Below are 6052 nucleotides of genomic sequence, written 5' to 3' on the forward strand. Positions count from 1 at the left end.
CATCAATGGAAGAATGGACAGAAATTGTGGTATTTTTACACAAAGGAATACTACTCAGCAATCAAAAAAGAGGAAATCATGAAATTTGCAGGCAAATGGTGGGATCTAGAAAAGATCATCCTGAGTGAAATATCCCAGAAGGAGAAAGACAAACATGGAATATACTTGCTTATATAGACATACAAGATATGATAAACATAATGAAGTCTATACACCTAAAGAAGACAAACAAGAAAGCAGACACGGGGTAAGATGATCAACCCTCACTTAGAAAGACAAATGGGATGGGCATTGAAAGTATGACAGGAGTCTACCGCAGAAGGCATCTGAAAGACTCTACCTAGCAGCGATTCAAAACAGATACTAAGACTCATAACCAGACCTTCGGCAGAAGGGGAGTTAGTATGATGTGGAAAGGATAGGAGTTCCACAAGGACCAAATATATCTGGGTACAGGGTTTTTTTTTTTTTTTTCTGAAACGGTTTCTCCAAACAAGGACCATGTATGGATATAACCTAGAACCTTTGCTCGGACGAAGCTCGCGGTAGCGCAGTAACCCCATTGGTTTCCCATAGTAAGGGGTACAGGGACTATTTCTGACAGGAACTCAATGGCAGGCTCTTTGACCTCCCCAATCCCCAAGGGAGGAGCAGTCCTGCTAGGCCCCAGAGGAGGACTTTGCAGCCAGTCCTGAAGATACCTGATAAAACAGGGTCAGAGGAAAGGGGAGGAGGTCCTCCCCAATCAATGGACTTGGAAAGGGGCATGGTGGAGATGAGGGAGGGAGGGTGGGATTGGGAGGGAATAAGGGAGCGGGATACAGTTGGGATACAGAGTTAATAAAATGTAACTAATAATAATAATAATAAAAGAATCAAAAAAATCTAAAATGTCCGCTCATGGGGTAAGATGATCAATCCTCGTTTAGAAAAACAGATGGGATGTGCATTGAACATATGCACATCTACTATGAGTCTACTGAGTGCATTTGAAAGACTCTAACTAGCAGTGTTTTCAAAGCAAAGACTCATGACAAAACCTTTGGCAGAGTACAGGGAATCATAAGAAAGAAGGGGAGTTAGTATGATGGCGAAAGGATAGGAGCTCCACAAGGACCAAATATATCTGAGCACAGGGTCTTTTCTGAGACTGACATTCAACCAAGGACCATGTATGGATATAACCTAGAACCTCTGCTCAGATGTAGCCTGTGGTAGCTCAGTAACCAATTGGTTTCCCATAGTGAGGGGAACAAGGACTATTTCTAACAGGAACTCAATGACTGGCTCTTTGGCCTCCCCACCCCTCAAGGGAGGAGCAGTCCTGTTAGGCCACAGAGGAGAGCTTTGCAGCCAGTCCTGAAGATACCTGATAAAACAGGATCAGATGAATGGGGAGGAGGTCCCCCCTATTAGTGGACTTGGCAAGGGGCACGGTGGAGATAAGGGAGGGAGGGACTGGGAGGGAATGAGGGATCGGGACACGGCTGGGATACAGAGTTAATAAAATGTAACTGATAAAAAAAAATAAAATTAAAAAAAAATCTAAAATGTCTATAGGTATAATAATGCATATCCATCACTAATTGTCTACTGTCTCTATAAATATAAGTATCTCAAGTATGTCTCACATATTTTATAGTATATATGGATATATTTACATAAAGGCGAATAGTTAATACAAAGAAATCATTTATTTATTTATACATATATATTTATAAAATAAAAATTTTTCTTGGGTTAATGTAATGAATTAAAGGTTATTAAAAAGTAGCAAATGTCAGAGACTGTCACTCTCCTCTTGCTATGGAACCCACAAGGAGACAGAGCTGTCTATGGGATGCATCTGAGCTAGGGGTCTAGTTCCTTTGTATGTATGGTCTTTGGTTGCTGCATCAGTCTCTGTAGTGACTGTGGGCCCTGGTTTTCTTTTTGGATGGGGCTTTTTTGTGGCTTTTGTTCTCTCCTGGTCTTTTTATACACCCCTTTTTCCATAAGACTACCTGCACTGATTCCAAAGTCTGACAGTGAATCTCTTCATCTGCTTCAATCTACTGCTGTTTGGAGTCTTTTAGAGGACCTCTGTGGTAGGCTCCATTCCTGTTTCCTCTCTTCTACTGTTTCTGGTGTCTATCCTGTTTTCCCTTCTGAATGAGAAATAAGCATTTTTCCTAGGCTCCTTCTTGTTGTTTGGTTTCTTTAGTTTCATAGTTTTAGTATGATTATGCTACATAATGTGGCTAATATTCACTTATAAATGAGTATATGCCATGCATGTCTTTCTGTTTCTGGGATACTACACAAGAATGATCTTTTCTAGTTCTATCCATTTGAATGCTATTTTCATGTTTTCCTTGTTTTAATAGCTGAGTAGTATTTTGTTGTGTAAATTTACCGCAATTTCTGTATAAATTCTTCAGTTGAAGGACATCTAGTTTCTGACATGAACTTTGTTTCCCTGCTCCTGATCTCTTCTCCCTGGTGGGGTGACCTAGCCAGCCCACAGAAGTAGAGGATCCAGGCAGTCTTGATGGGACCTGATAGGCTAGGGTCAGACAGTAAGAGAGGAGGGATTTCTCTATCAGTGCACTAGGGAAGAGGGATAGAGGAAGGAGAGGGAGGGAAGGTGGGACTGGAAGGAGATGTGAGAGGAGGCTACAAATGGGGATACAAAGAGAATAAATGGTAAATGGTAAATAATAATAATAATAATAATAGTAGTAGTAGTAGTAGTAGTAAGTAGTAGTACTAGTAGTAGAAATAGAAATAAACCCCAATATAACAGTTAAAAAGAAGAAGAAAAGAAAAAGAAATAAAGTTACACATGCCTCCTTGTTCCTTGTTTATCTCCATGAACAAAATGGTCATTCCAATCCTGTGTATTGCCTTAGATGTGTTGTATAGGTGTTGAGGGAGATGTGGAATGAGGACTGCCACTTTTATGGTCACCTGTGTTGCATAATAAAACCATGTTCTCAAAGTAATATAACAGAAAGGAGTTTAGATAGATAGATAGATAGATAGATAGATAGATAGATAGATAGATAAAAATTGATTTGAAATAATATAGGCACTTTACAAATAATATTGTAACGTGTTTTAGAAACATTCAAATATGTTTAACAAAAATGTATATAAATAAGTTTATTCCGAATGCTCCATGAAAATATAAATTATTAACAGCTAAATTAGAGAATTTTCTTTTTACTTATAGAGGCTATCCTCTATTATTTTCAAGCCTCCTGCTGTGGCTCCATGCCTTTCATAGGAGGGAAGTAATTCTCCTCTGATGTCTTAAGAGGGAGCAGTGTGGCAATTATTCTTTCAATACTGTTCCAGTTCAATATTTGTCAATGAAATGTGAGAACGAGTTTGATAGGAAATCGCTTCTTGCCTTTCTATATTTTGTAAAAATAGTTCCATTATAACACCCTTTTTAAAATTCTTTATTACTTACACTTTATTCACTTTGTATCCCCCCTGTGGTTCCCTCCCTCCTCCAGTCCCAATCCCTCCCTTCCTCTACCCTCTGTATGCATGCCCCTCCCCAAGTCCACTGATAGGGGAGGTCTTCTTTTCCTTCCTTCTGATCCTAGTCAATTAGGTCTCATCAAGAGTGGCTGTATTGTCTTCTGTGGCCTGGTAATGCTGCTTCCCCCTCAGGGGGAGGTAATTAAAGAGCAGGCCAATCAGTTCATGTCAGAGACAGTCCCTGTTCCTATTACAGTGGAACCCACTTGGATACTGAACTGCCATGGGCTACATCTGTGCAGGGGTCTTAGGTTATCTCCATGCATAGTCCTTGGTTGGAATATCAGTCTCAGGAAAGACCCCTGCTCAGATATTTTGGTTCTGTTGCTCTCCTTGTGGAGTTCCTGTCCTCTCCAGAGCTTACAGTTTCCCACTTCTTTCTGCCCAAAGGTTGCCCATAAGTCTCAGCATCTGCATTGATAGTCTGCAGGGCAGAGTCTTTCAGAGATCCTCTGTGTCAGGCTCCTGACTTGTTTCCTCTTTTCTCCTTCTTCTGATGTCCATCCTCTTTGCCTTTCTGGGTAGGAACTGAGCATTTTAGCAAGAGTCCCCCCTCTTGATTAGTTTCTTTAGGTGTACAGATTTTAGTAAGTTTATCCTATAATATATGTCTATATGAGTGAGCATATACCATGTATCACACCTTTTTTAATGACACCATGTTTTGTTTTTTGTTTGTTTGTTTTTTAAATCAAACTTGTTTATTGTTGCTTTTTGCCATTTTGTAGCATTTTATACACAGGCTTCGATCTTCAGAATCCCTTGGATTCAGTAGAAAAACCTTTTAAATGAAGTTTTGTACAACAGAAACTTCTCATCAGTCAAAATTTGGACTGTAAAAAAATACATGCAAAACATACTTTTCTGAAAACACTTAACTTTGAACAAAGCACCGAACTACACAAATGCAGAATGAAAACAGCATTTCAACTCCACCAAAAGTTGTTATCATAAAAGGTATAAAAGTCACCTTACTTCACTAGGCACTGTTCACTTTTTAAACAGGAGACAATAGAAAATATTGTCCACAAACAATATCCCAGCTCTATGGCGGGTTTCAGAGAGCCTTCAACTTCATGCTTTAATAGCGACGAGGTGAATAGAATTGGGATCTGGAACGTGACCTGTATCCTCCACGACTGTAGTAAGGAGAAGGTGACGCCCTTTCTGTAAATCTGATCCCTGTCTTGAGCAGCTCTCCATCTGCCGCCGACTCCACTGCCTCCTCTGTATGATCTGCTGTAATAATCCCGATCATCGTAACCCCGATCATATCCTCTGGCATAGTAGTCACGGTGGCATGAGCTGCCATAAGTGGGTCTCCCCATATAAATTCCTGGTGTTGGGGTATGAGGCCTTTTTCTTATTGAGAAATCAACCCTAATTCTACGTCCATCAAGCACCATTCCATTGGCACATTCTTTAGCTTCTTTGGCATCATCTACATTTTCAAAATATACAAAGACAAATCCTCTTGAACGTCTTGCTGGTCATACACTATAGACACATCAGCAATGGGGCCATATTTAGAGAACACTTCTCTTAGATCTCTTTCTGTGGTGTACAAGCTCAACCCAAATACTCCAAGACAACAGTTGGGAAATACTCCAAGACAATAGTTGGGGTCAGGATTTGCCCGGTTCCCAACATGACGCCTCCGAGTAGACATGGGAGAATGGCTGTGGCTGTGGCGTCTGCAACAGTCTCGACTGTAAGACCTGTTCCGGGATCGAGATCGCGACCTCATATAATGCCTTCTAGAACTTCTTCTGGATCCAGACCTAGATTCAGATCTGGACCTTGACTTGGATCTAGAACGCCTTGAATCTTCTTTGGAGCGAGACCTTGCAGGGGTATGCCGTGCAGACTTCCCTGATCTGTAAGCATTTCCACTTCTGGAAGCAGAACGAGATTCTCACTCGCTGTAGTTCTGCTCTCCGCAGTCGCTCATGTCTCTGGGTTGCTGTCACAGCTGCCGGCCTGTACTGAAGCTGTCATGCTCCCGCTTTCCTTACAGAGGCTCCTCAGTGGCCCCGAGTGATGCCACACTTTGAGAGTTGCTCAAAGCAGACGCGTTCCGCCCCCACCTCCGCACTGGTCTAACCAACACCCTGTTTTGATGTTTTACTCTTCATCAGGGGCATATAATATTACAGTTGACTGGAGATGTGAGCATAATTGACAGCAGACAAATGTTTCTGCTGTTTCATTTTGAAAAAGCATTTTGTTATGTTAAAGAGCTGACATATATTTTAAATCCTTAGATTTATATTGGGTATTTGCTATTCTTCGAATATTTGAAATTGCATTTTAAATATTTTAAAGCATTCAGAATATTTTTAACTTATTTAATAAAATTTTTTACATTGTATCCCAGCTATAGCCTACTGCCTGGTCCCCTCTCAATCCCAACCTCCTGCCCTCTTTAGTTCTTGATCTTAGCCATTCTAATGGGTGTAAGGTAAAATCTCAGGGTGGTTTTGATTTGCATTTCCATGATGACGAAGGATGTTTAACATTT

The 6052-nt window shown here is 40.7% G+C and overlaps 1 pseudogene; it reads right to left on the reverse strand.

The window, feature by feature from the left end:
* Window positions 1-4300: 4300 nt before the first annotated feature.
* On the reverse strand, window positions 4301-5482 carry LOC129690705 (transformer-2 protein homolog beta-like; annotated as a pseudogene).
* Window positions 5483-6052: the final 570 nt, after the last annotated feature.

The sequence above is a fragment of the Psammomys obesus genome, unplaced genomic scaffold (genome assembly GCF_907164565.1).
Source record: "Psammomys obesus unplaced genomic scaffold, mPsaObe1.curated_primary_1811, whole genome shotgun sequence".
Lineage (NCBI taxonomy): Eukaryota > Metazoa > Chordata > Mammalia > Rodentia > Muridae > Psammomys > Psammomys obesus.